We start from the raw sequence: 13,587 nt of genomic DNA on the forward strand, positions 1-13,587 counted from the left end.
TGTTAGCCGGTTTCAGTCTAGTATTATGGTTTTATCTTCGCTTTCATGCTGAAGACTTGCATCAGGAGAATGTTGCACATTGCTGCTGAAACAAATTGTCCTTGCATCAGCATCTTGGCATAGGCACACCTAATGGTGCTCCTTCCACTGAACCGAGTTCCTCTGGTGCTGGATAGATTGGTTTTAACTAGTATTCTGAATCTAGCTCTGTCCCGGTTTTTGGATAATGTAAACACGAGGAATTCCGCGGATGCTGGAAATTCAAGCAGCACACATCAAAGTTGCTGGTGAACGCAGCAGGCCAGGCAACATCTCTAGGAAGAGGTACAGTTGACATTTCGGGCCAAGACCCTTCGTCAGGAGCGCTTACTCTATGGCTTGCAATTTTGTCTAGTTTGTATATAGCTTGTCAACATGATTTCATTTCCAGTCCATTTTGCCCACTCATTTTCCCTGTATTAGGGCAGGCATTTGTTCAAACAGGTGTGTTGCTGAATGCACTACTTCCAATGGTAGCCATCCAACATTTATGATCTGGTCTTGCCAACTCTTAAAAGCTTTACATATCCATATGCATTATTCTCAAGTTAACTTGAAGTCATACAATATTTACAGAATGTCTAGGTTCAGTAAACAATCCAACCTCTGATGGATGAGTCATTCAAATAAGCTAACGGTCTTGGCTCCATTAAGAAAATGCCAAAGGATTCTTCCTGCTGCTAGCTGTGAGTAAAAAGTCTGGTAATGGTTTCATTTGTATACCTTCAATGTGCTTGCAATGAATCAAATCCATTCTCTTGAGCCAGTTTGAGGCTCTATAACATCATATAATTTTCTCCCCTTGCGGCCAATAAGATGCTTAATTGTCCTTTGGTTTGGTTTAACTGCCACAGCCAAATCAATATGTAATGTAAAGCTTTCTCTCTGGTATCTTTAGATACATAATTTACCTGTAAATCATGTAATGTGTGCAAACTTGTTTACTCTGTAATGTATTACTGCAGTTGAATTTCTCAACATACTGAGTTTTAATAGATTGTCTGTTACCTTACCTAACTTTTGGTATCCCAATTGAGCTATTGGGTCTAAATCTCATCACTGAATCAACTAGTACTTGCGACTCTATCTGTCCCTGAGATATTTGCAAATAGTCTGACTCAAATTAACATAAGGGTTATTTCATTTGAATGATCTCAAGAATGAAAGGGTTAACACGTAACAAACAGGAGGAACTCAGCAGGCCAGGCAACAGGATTGATGAAGGGTCTCTACCTGAAATGTCAACTGAACTCTTTTCCATAGGTGCTGGCTGGCCTGCTGAGTTCCTCCAGCATCTTGTGCGTGTTCACAAATGAAGGGCCACTTGATGGCTCTGGGCCTGTACTTGCTGGAGTTGAGAAAAAGTCAGATGGGAAATCTCATTGAAACCCTACTCAATATAGCAAGGTTTAGATAGAATGGACGTGGAGAGGATGTTTCCTACATGTAGTGGGGGAGTCTAGGATGGAGAGGGCTCAGTTTCAGGATACGAGGATGTTCCTTCAGAACAGAGATGAGCAGGAATTTCTTTAGCCAGAAATGGTGAATCTGTGGAATTCATTGCCACAGACCAAGTCATTGGGTATATATAAAGCAGAGTTTACAAAGTTCTTGATCAATAAAGGCATCAAAAGCTACGGGGAGAAAGCGGGACAATGGGATTGAGGGATAATAAATCAGCCATGCTGGAATGGCAGAGCAAGTTTGATGGGCTGAATGACCTAATTCTGCTCCAGTGTCTTATGGTCTTTAGACAAAACTCCAATTTGGGGACTGCATCCATTCTGTGGCCTAGTTCCAAATAGGAAAACCAGTTCTAACTGGTTTAACAGAAGAGAGCCATTGGTCGTAGGCCACACTCTTAAAGGGGAGCTTGCCCAATATTACATAACTACATATTGTTGTATCACTTCTATAGTCATAATAACATAAGAAATAGGAGCAGGAGTAGGCCATCCGGCCCATCGAGCCTGCCCTGCCATTCAATAAGATCATGGTTGATCTGCCCGTAAACTCAAGCAACACACTCAAATGACTTTCAAATCTCTTACTAGCTCTTCCTTCAGTTAGTCCTGACGAAGGGTCTCGGCCTGAAATGTCGACTGTACCTCTTCCTAGAGATGCAGCCTGGCCTACTGCATTTACCAGCAACTTTGATGTGTGTTGCTTGAATTTCCAGCATCTGCAGAATTCCTCGTGTTTATGCCCGTAAACTCAGCTCCTTTTCCCCATAACCCTTAATTCTCCTACTATGTAAACATCTTTCTAACTGTATCTTAAATATACTTAGTGAAGAAGTCTCAGCTGCTTCCCTGGGCAGAGAATTCCATAGATTCACCACTCTCTGAGAAAACAGTTTCTCCTCATCTCTGTCCTTAATCTTCTCCCCTGAATCTTGAGGCAATGTCCCCTAGTTCTAGTCTCACCTACCAATGGAAACCACTTTGCTACTTCTATCTTATCTATCGCTTTCAAAACTTTGTATGTTTCTACAAGATTCCCTCTCATTCTTCTGAACTCCAGAGACTATAGTCCCAGGCGATTCAATCTCTCCTCATAGGTTAACCCCTTTATCCCTGGAATCAACCTGGTGAACCTCCTCTGCACTGCTTCCAAAGCCAGTATATCCTTCCTCAAGTATGGAGACCAGAACTGCATGCAGTACTCCAGGTGCGGCCTCACCAGTTCCCTGTACAGGTGCAGCTTGACCTCCCTGCTCTTGAATCTACCGGGTATCGTAAAATAAATTCTGTCTGATGCCTGGTGTCCTTTTGTGAAGGAGGGAAAACATCTGCAAGCCTTATCCTGACTTGTATGTGATTTAATTCCCACGAAGACGGTTGATTTGTACTGTCTACTGTAACGGGATACTATCGATGCCATCTCAGCACAGTGATCCAAATTTATTTGCAGATGCGCACCAGCATTCATGTCCTCTTTAATGTTAACATCCCCAGCACTGTGGCCTGAATTCAACTTCGTATTTTGGCTTTTGGTAGGCCACTTCATTCACATGTCTGGCACCAGACTTCCAGAGCAGGTAACAGCTTCCATCGTCTGTTGTATTTCTAAGATGGGCATTCTGAGGCTCTGTCAAGGATACCAGACGGACAGAATTCACACCAAGTCGTGGGAACCCCTGGCCCATGAGCACCCAAAGTAAGGAAGGAACGTTCAGGAAGTCCCTTCTCCACAGAGCCAACAGGAAAAAGGCCTATCACTTCCTAACTTATCTTATTAAGCACTTACCAAACCTGCCAGTGGCAAAATGTGTGGGCCCCATATGAATTATGTTAGCAATCACAGAACTGGAGTTGGAGCAAATCATCCCCAATCCCAAAGGACTGCCTAAAAAAGCAACTACATAAAAGCACGAAGTAGTAACCAGTCCATCATTTTAATACATCACACAGATTTTTAAAAAACCCTATGTTGATAGAAATGGCTTCATGAACAGGAATGCTTGAGTATTTGAGCATTGTATACTGTGTAGTAACATTATTTTAGAAAAGGCTCATGAATGTTGTAGAAGGAAATCGCATCTAATTGATGTCCTTTGAGTCATTTTCCATCTCACTAATACAGCAATGGGGTTTTGGTGACCTCATGTATACAGGATTTATTAGAGAACACAAAAATTCCTTGCCAGCCAAATTTTAAGAGGAAGGAAATTTCCTGTGTTTGGGACACGTCTGTCAACCAGACAGTGTATGCAAAATCCACCCTTTTGGGGGAAAAAGGAATACGAGAATACACTGGCTGCCTCTATAATAATAGTATTGTCATCTCGAGTGCTGCTTCCTCTGGTAACTGTCGAGCTGTTCTCTCATCCTGTTCTGTGTTTGCATTGAAAGTTGTGGAATGAGTTTGGAATCTGGTTTACCGGCAGTACTTTTATTTTGGTAAGATTGCATAAATAGAGTTGGTTCTAGTTATGTTGAACACGGGTAGTAAATTGTCTTGTTAGAATGAGCCACAGATATTTTGGTTAATCAATCCAAGCCAAATTTTTTTGTACTTGTTTCTGCTGTGTTCACCTCCTTGTGTTCCAAATGTCAGTTTGTTTCAGTAAAGCCATATTATTTGTAGCATAGCATAGTTCAGTTATCTTGTATTATGCTTGATTATTAGTTGGAGTGGGAAAATAAATATTGCATAAATTGCTTGTATTTCCACTTGCTGAGTGGAACTCTAGATTTCCCTGCAACATCGTCTTACTGAATAAGCGTGTATTTTAGATCCGGTTTATAACAAGTGTTTTTGAGAAAATGAAGTCTGGCGATTGGGCTAAGTATGGCATTTGAAAAGTAGACGTTTCAGTATATCAAGTTACTCCTTTACCTGTTTTCCATCTTCTAACTCCTCTGACTTCACAACACTGAATTGCTGATTTAATAATGGAAACCAGTCATGCTGCTCGCATATTGTAATGTATAATATTAAGCAAAATTCATGTTCTGTCTATTAAGCATCAATTACAAAATCTCAGTTTAATTTATTTTTCATCTTTTCTCATCTATTTTCAATGACATTTTAAAAGTATGTTTAATCTTCACCGAGTAGTAATATTTTGAGATTTTATTTTACTTGAGTTGTTTCCAAATTATTGTCTATTTAACAAGATTTTATTGCTGTACAAGGGCAAGAGAATTGAAAATATTGGCTGTAAAATATAACATTAATATCATAACCAATATGACATTTTGCAACATGTGTAACATCCGATATTATAGGCCACAGGTAGATAAAACAGTTTTCCAGCCAACATGTGAGGCTTCTAGTTAATTGACGACATGTTAACAGGCCTGCAGGAACAGTGTTTGGCTTCAGGCTCTTCACTAATTAGCATGACATGTTTGTTGACTCTGAGTGGGGGGGATGTTGTTTTTGTTCCAGACAATACCACTTTTATCAATTGTTACAGATGGGATTTGCAAAAAAATTGCACTGAAATTCACCAGAGAAATAGCTATTTGGCCTATCTAGTATGTGCCAGCAATTATGCTTCACAAGTAAAGACCAAGGAATTGCTATGAAAGGGAAAATGGGATATGAGAGTAAACTAGTAAGAAACCGAAACAAATCAGCTGTAATATCTTCTATCAGTATGCTAAAAGGAAAAGCAACACTCACAACACGCTGGAGGAACTCAGCAGGTCGGGCAGCATCCGTGGAAACAATCAGTCAATGTTTCGGGCCGGAATCCTTCGTCAGGACTGAAGAGGGAAGAAGGTGCGGGGGAGGGTGGGAAGGAGAAGGCTGGTAGGTTCCAGGTGAAAAACCAGTAAGGGGAAAGACAAAGGGGTGGGGGAGGGGAAGGAGGGAGGGGATAGGTAGGAAAGGTGAAGAAGGAATAGGGGAAAGCACAATGGGTAGTAGAAGGAGGCGGAACCATGAGGGAGGTGATAGGCAGCTGGGGGAGGGGGCAGAGTGAAACTGGGATGGGGAAGGGAGGGGGAGGGAATTACTGGAAGTTGGAGAATTCAATGTTCATACTAAGGGGCTGGAGACTACCTAGACGGTATATCAGGTGTTGCTTCTCCAACCTGAGTTTAGCCTCATCATGGCAGTTAAAAGGAAAAGCTTGAGAGGTCCAGTAGGAGGTACCTGGGATACCAGAGTCCTGATGAAGAGTCTCAGCCCAATACATCAACTGTTTACTCTTTCCCATAGATGCTGACTGACCTGCTGATTTTCCCCCAGTATTTTGTGTGTGTTTTACTGAGGGCAATAGGAGTCCCTTACAAGTAGAGATGGGAGAACCTGTCATGGGTATTGAGAAAATAAACACTTTTTTCTGTTCTCACAGAAGAAAACACAACATGATTAACCTCCCAGATGTGGTGTATTTGGATTTTCGGAAGCTGTGATATAATTCCAGGTGTGAAATTGGGAAGGCTAGGTGACAGGGAACTGGATTAATGCCTTGGTATGGACAGAGAGTCGGAATAAGTATATCCTGAGATGTGATGAGTGGGGTAGTGTAGAAACCAGAGCTTGGGATTCCAGTCGTCATTATCTCCACTGATAATTTAGCTGAAGGGACCAAAGTTACTTCCAAGTTTGCTGATGAGATAAAACTAAATGAATGGAGTGGTGAAGAAAATTCAACACTTATTTCAATCAGTAACTGAGCAACAACATGACAAATGGACTACAGTGTGGAAGATTGTGAGAAAGTCCACTTCAATACAACAAAAACAAGTGCTAAGTATTTTTTGAAATTGTGAACAGTAAGAAAAATCGATGTTCAAAGAGAACTTGGAGTCTTTGAAAGCCAGCATACAAGTGCAGCTGGCAATTACAAATGCAAATGATGTTTCAAACGATTTAAACATGGATATTGCTGCGTCTCAAGCATTATGTGCAGGTTTGGTCTCCTCAGTTAAAGGATGTACTTGCTGTAGAGGGAGTGCAGTGAAGGTTTACCAGACTATTTTTCTGGAGTGATGAGTTAGCTATAGGACTAAGCACTGGTAAATTAGGCCTCTTTGAATCATACAATACAGGAACAGGCAGCCCGAGATTCTGAAACTCACCAACACCTCAAAGGTAATGTATGGTAAACAGGTGACCTCCTAACTCTACTATAAGCCTACTGACTCTCACAGCTATCTGGACTATTCCCCTTCTCACCCTGTCTCTTGCAAAAACGCCATCCCCTTCTCGCAATTCCTCCGTCTCCACCGCATCTGCTCTCAGGATGAGGCTTTTCATTCTAGGACGAGGGAGATGTCTTCCTTTTTTAAAGAAAGGGGCTTCCTTTCCTCCAGTATCAACTCTGCTCTTAAACGCATCTCCCCCATTTCACGTACATCTGCTCTCACTCCATCCTCCCGCCACCCCACTAGGAATAGGGTTCCCCTGGTCCTCACCTACCACCCCACCAGCCTCCGGGTCCAACATATTATTCTCCGTAACTTCCGCCACCTCCAACGGGATCCCACCACTAAGCACATCTTTCCCTCCCCACCTCTCTCTGCATTCCGCAGGGATCGCTCCCTACACAACTCCCTTGTCCATTCGTCCCCCCCATTCCTCCCCACTGATCTCCCTCCTGGCACTTATCCGTGTAAGCGGAACAAGTGCTACACATGCCCTTACACTTCCTCCCTTACCACTATTCAGGGCCCCAAACAGTCCTTCCAGGTGAGGCAACACTTCACCTGTGAGTCGACTGGGGTGATATACTGCGTCCGGTGCTCCCGATGTGGCCTTTTATATATTGGCGAGACCCGACGCAGACTGGGAGACCGCTTTGCTGAACATCTACGCTCTGTCCGCCAGAGAAAGCAGGATCTCCCAGTGGCCACACATTTTAATTCCACATCCCATTCCCATTCTGACATGTCTATCCACGGCCTCCTACTGTAAAGATGAAGCCACACTCAGGTTGGAGGAACAACACCTTATATTCCGTCTGGGTAGCCTCCAACCTGATGGCATGAACATCGACTTCACTAACTTCTGCTAGGCCCCACCTCCCCCTTGTACCCCATCTGTTACTTATTTTTATACACACATTCTTTCTCTCACTCTCCTTTTTCTCCCTCTGTCCCTCTGAATATACCCCTTGCCCATCCTCTGGGTGCCCCCCCCCACCGTCTTTCTTCCCGGACCTCCTGTCCCATGATCCTCTGGTATCCCCTTTTGCCTATCACCTGTCCAGCTCTTGGCTTTATCCCTCCCCCTCCTGTCTTCTCCTATCATTTTGGATCTCCCCCTCCCCCTCCAACTTTCAAATCCCTTGCTCACTCTTCCTTCAGTTAGTCCTGACGAAGGGTCTCGGCCTGAAACGTCGACTGTACCTCTTCCTAGAGATGCTGCCTGGCCTGCTGTGTTCACCAGCAACTTTGATGTGTGTTGCTTGAATTTCCAGCATCTGCAGAATTCCTGTTGTTTGACCTGCTAACTCCCATAACTTTGGAATGTGGGAGGAAAGCAGAGCACTCAGAGAAACCTAGGCAGCCACAGAAAATATACAATCTCCACACAGAGCACCAGAGTCGAGATTGAACCATGGTTGCTGGATATATGAAGTAGTGGCTTTTCCATCTGTATCATGTTTAGCTGCACCATGTTCCTCTGGAGTTCAGGAGAATGAGCAGTTATTCCATTGAGCATGTCAAATAGATCATGAGGTGCAGGAGCAAAATTAGGCCATCGAGTCTGCTCCACCATGCCATGACGTCTGATTTATTATCCTTCTCAACCCCATTCTCCTGCTGCCTTCTCATAATGTTTGACACTGACTAATCAGGAGCTTATCAACGTCTGCTTTAAATATACTTAAAGATTTGGTCTCCACAGCCATTTGTGGCAATGAATTGCCCAGAATCACCACCATCCCACCACATCTGTTCTAAATGAGCATAACTCTATTCCAGGGCTTCTTAACCAGAGCTCCATAGCATGAAAAAAATGTTCTATTCTGAGGCTGTGCCCCGTGCTCCTAGACTCTACCACCAAAGGAAACATCCACTCCATCTAGGTATTTCAATATTTGATAGATTTCAGTAAGATTTCCCCCACCTATTCTAAACTCCAATGAGTATCGGCCCAAAGCCATCAAATGCTCCTCATATGTTAACCCTTTCATTCCCTGAATCATTCTCATGAAGCTCCTCTGGACCTCCTTCAGAGCCAGCACATGTTAGATAAAGTGCTCTGTTTAGTTTTTTTTTGCGGGAGGGGGGAATTATTATGTATATTTTTTTTGCTTTTTCATGATTTTTGTCTAGATATTTTTCTTTGTTCTATATTATTCATTGGTATCCTATTTGATTGAGAGTTTTGTCAATTAAGTATTATTTGGCTTTATAATCATGTTAATTATAACAATGTATTCTCAATAACTTTGTACTACTATTATGTCATGTTTATATTTTATGAAACTAATAAAAAGATTGCAAAAGAAAAAGAAAGGTGAAGTGCCCAAAGCTGCTCATAAAACTCTGAGTGGGGTCTGATCAATGCCTTATAAAGCCTCAGAATCACATTCTTGCTCTCACATTCTAGTCCTCTTGAAATGAATGCTAACATTGCATTTGCCTTTCTTACCACTGACTCAACTTGGAAGTTAACCGTTAGGGATTCCTACACAAGGACTCAGCAAGTCCCTTTGCACCTCTGATTTTTAAATTTTCTCCCAGTTTAGTAAATGGTCTGTGCCTTTATTCCTTCGACCAAATTGCATGACCTTACGCTTCCTTACACTATATTTCATCTGGCACTTCTTTGCCCATTCTCCTAACCTGATTAAGCCCTTCTCCAGACTACCTGCCCCTCCACCTTACTTCTTATCATCTGCAAGATGGCCACAAAGCCATCAAATCCATCATTCAAATTAACATATAATGTGGGAAAAGTGGTCTCAGCACCAAATCCTGTGGAACACCACTTGTCACTGGAAGCCAATCAGAAAAGGCCCCTTTTATTTCCATTCTTGGCCTTCTGCTAATCAGCCAATTTTCTTTCTATGCTAGTATCTTTCCTATAATTCCCTGTTAAGCAGCCTAATGTGCAGCACCTTGTCAAAGACCTTCTGAAAAAAAACAAGCAAACAACATCCACTGACTCTTTGTCCTGCTTGTTATTTCCTAAAAGAATTCCAACAGATTTGGCAGGCAAGATTTCCCCTTAAAGAAACCAAATTGACTTTGGCCTATTTTATCAAGAGCCTCTAAATACCCCAAAAATTCATCCTTAATACTAGATTCCAACATCATCCCACCCACTAAAGTCAGGCTAACCAGCCTAAAATTTCCCTTATTTCGGCCTCCTTCCCAGTTGCACAGATGAGTGCAGAAATGCTGGATGGAATAAATCAGGCCAAGTATGAACCATTGCACAGTGGGAGATCAAGTGTAAGAGGACAGTGTACAGATAATAATAGGATGTACAGAAAGATCTTGAGGCCCAAGTCCATAGTTCCCTGAAAGTGGTTGCACAAATTAGTAGGGTGATAAAATGGGCATATGTCATGCCGTGAAGTAATGTTGCAGCTTATAAAAGTTTGTTTTGGCTACATATAGAGTATTTTCCAATGGTCAATGTATCCCCATTACCATTTTGACATTTTGTTCCATATCCACCTCTTCTGCCACAATGAGGCTACTTTTGGTGGAGAAGCAACACCTCGTGTTCTATCTAGGTAGCTTCCAACCTAATGGCAAGAACATCAATTTCTCCTGGTAATTTTTTTCTTGCTCTTTTTATTCTTTTCCTCATCTCCAGCTGTCACCCCCCTGCCCCTTACTACTTCTCACATGCCCCTCCTGTTTTATCTCCTATCAGACTCTTTCTTCTGCAGTTCTTTATCTACCCACCTAGCTTTATCTATCCCCAGCTTGCTTGTCCTTCTTCCCTCCCCCCACATTTTTATTTAGGTGTCCTTCCCCCTTCCTTTCCATGCTGATGAAAGTTCTCAGCTGGAAACAACTACTGTTTTTTTCATTTTCGTAGATATTACCTGACCTGCTGAGTTCCTCCAGCATTTTGTGTGTGTGTTGCTCTGGATCTGCAGAATCTCTTGTGTATGATTTAATATTATACGCTGCTAGAATTCAGCATTTAATTACCTTTTCAAAATGGAACTTGTTTGCCATTGTCAGTTAATTTTCTTTAAAAGTGATTGTATACTTTTTGAGAATTCAGACAACTGCTCTTGCAGGCTCAGGCTTACGAGGATTTCAAACTCGATGTTTTCAGAGTGATTGTATTATTTTAGCAACACACACAAAATGCTGGAGGAACTCAGCAGGTCAAGCAGCATCTATGGAAAAAAGTAGTCAATGTTTCGGACGGAAATATCAACTGTATTTTTTGCCATAGATGCTGCCTGACCTGCTGAGTTCCTCCAGCATTTTGTGTGTGTGTTGCTCGGATTTCCAGTATCTGCAGATTTTCTCTTGATTATATTATTTTGTCTGTTTTAATTCTGTGTATGCATTTATTATGTGACTCTACTAACTTATTGTATATAAAACCATGTTCATAAGGAAGCAGTACGAAGTAAACTCAGCAGCATCAGTATGTACTGCAGAGACTAGATCAGATGCACAACTTTAATGCTGGTGAATATTTTGGTACTGAGGGGTGGGGTTAAAAAAAGATTCCAATGCCTTTGCTTCCAGTGCAACAGCATAAATTTCTTTGACAATGTCCAAAGAGCAACATAGATCTGTAAAAGCTCAAATGGGGATTTTTTTTTCCATGAATACTCTGATTTTCTTTACCCATGTCAGAAGTCATAGTAGTAGCAATCTCAAGCGTTGTCAAGAGTTATTCCTCATTACATTCTACTTGACATAGTTAGTGGGCCTGTACACCAATGACGTGTGTATCATACTTATTAGGATTGACAATGTGTTTCTGACTGGTTTCTGGCTTTAGCTGAGTAGATGTTCATATGTATTTTAAGTATTGTAATACAAAATTGTCAACTTTTAATGAGATTGGGAGGAGTGCTGGTAATTGCTGCATACTGACATTATACATCACAATTTAATTTTCACCTCTCAGCAAATACATGCCTTCCTATTCTGTCAGGAAACTCGAATGCAAAAGCTTGTTCCATCTTCTATTACTCTATGAATGTGTTGCATTCACTGATCAGTTTAGAAGTCTGATAATGTTGATTTATTTCCCCCTTTTGAAGACTCACTAGAATTTATTAGAGTGCCTTAGATTACATTAAAGGAATGTACCTACTTATGCAGAAGAATCTCCTCTATAAGTAGAAAACCTCCTGACAAGATGCACAAAATGACTGCAGTGGTGTTACATGCAGTCAGATCATTGAAATACTATTACCTAAAGGAATCTGAAGGAGGTAGATGAGATGTAACTTTCGCTTATGTTTTATTTCTTCATGATTGTGTCTGCTGTGGGACCCAAGTAATCAACTGATGCCTGACCTTGCACTCAAATGAAGAATGAATTTGTTACAGATTTTGATACATATTTTGGTCAACCTTTAGCCACATATTTACAACTTTGCTACTGTTTGTTTCTAATCATATTAGCATTAGAAGCCTCAAGTCTATTCTGCTGTAGGAAATTGTGCTCTGAGGTTTCAAATTAAACTCTGCTGTTGCATCAGCAACATGTAGCAATTTGTAATCTATGAATGGCAATTTCTGATGGCTTGATGTGCTATATACTTAAAAGTAGGTTTAGTTGTTATATTTTGCCAGGGACTCTGCCTTTCTTTGAAAAATAGAATTTCCTCAGGAATTTGCATTACCATTATGCTTGATGCATAAAACAGTATTTGTTAAAATTAGTCTTCTGTAAATCCACTAACTAGCAGTGTCTTCCAGATGGTTAGGACATGGTAGAAGGAATTTGTAAGATTTGACAGCTGATAGTTTGTTCCAGTAATCCCCTTGCATGGTTGTCTTGCTTGATTAAATTTATACAGATTCTTAACTTTCTCCAGCCAATTATTTCCACATGAAGCAATGATTTTGCTGAACATTGATGCAAAAAAAACCCCCTAAATATTTCTGTGTTATGTACCACAGAGTCTTTGACATGATAATTGCAGTTGATAGCAATCAGTTGTTGTGGTAATTAATGGAGAATCATTGAAAGCTGCATTTTATTCTGGATTTGGGGTAAATGTATGCTACTTATCACTCTTGACACTTTTTGCTTTTTTAATGTGGATTCTTTTTTCAAATTTGTGCTTGGATAACATTGAAGATTTCTAAGTGGAATTCAAAAAGAACCCGTATTTTTTTTAAAAGACAGGATTAAAACCAGGAATCATGCGGACAATAGGGAACTAGCCAGCAGCCAATCTCTAGACACTATGGAGTGATGTGGATGAGCTATCACAACTGTTACCCACGTGGCCTTTTGACAAATCAATAACACATTGTGATCACTTCAGAAGAAGAAAGGGGTTAGGAGGTTGTGTGTGTGAAATGCTAAGGGATATTTCAAATAGCACTTTTGCAAGCAAGTTGAATGGGAGAAGAAATCCATTCCCAGGAGGGCAGTAGTCACTTTAATCTTCTGTACCATATTGGACTGTTAGCTAGGGAGTGAATCGAAGGTCATACAGCTGAATTTGTTTGCAGCCATTAATTTAAGAGGCAAATATATAGTCTAGTAGGACTTATTGCTAGCAGTGAAAAAAGATAACATTAGTAAGTCAAAGGTCTTTTTCAGAAGAATGTATCCAACCATTCGCACACTAAAGGAAGCTGGACTGAGTATATTCTCGGTGTGGCTGAGTATGCCTTCAAGCTCTCCACTTACTTTCTGACAAAAGACCTAACCAGTTCTCTGCCACCACCACTCTGCTCCATCTGGGAAAATGGTCCTCGTACTTAACAATTTCCCTTTGGGCTTCTCTCATTTTCTCTTTTCCCCTTTATCTTTTCCAGCCAGCACCTCCAAGCTTCTCGCTTCATCCTCCCATCCCACCCTCCGGCATTCCCCCTCCCCTGGCTTCACCTTTCACTTCCAGCTTGTCATCGTCATCCTCCTCCTCCTCCTCCTCCCTGCGCCACCTCCCCCTTCCCCCTTTCCCCCTTT

The 13,587-nt window shown here is 41.4% G+C and overlaps 1 protein-coding gene across 7 annotated transcripts in view; it reads left to right on the forward strand.

The window, feature by feature from the left end:
- Positions 1-13,587, forward strand: part of LOC140195483 (sickle tail protein) — a 696,918-nt gene that overhangs the window by 236,333 nt on the left and 446,998 nt on the right. The gene's annotated exons all lie outside the window — the stretch shown is intronic.

Source organism: Mobula birostris, chromosome 3 (assembly GCF_030028105.1).
Source record: "Mobula birostris isolate sMobBir1 chromosome 3, sMobBir1.hap1, whole genome shotgun sequence".
In the NCBI taxonomy this organism is placed as follows: domain Eukaryota; kingdom Metazoa; phylum Chordata; class Chondrichthyes; order Myliobatiformes; family Myliobatidae; genus Mobula; species Mobula birostris.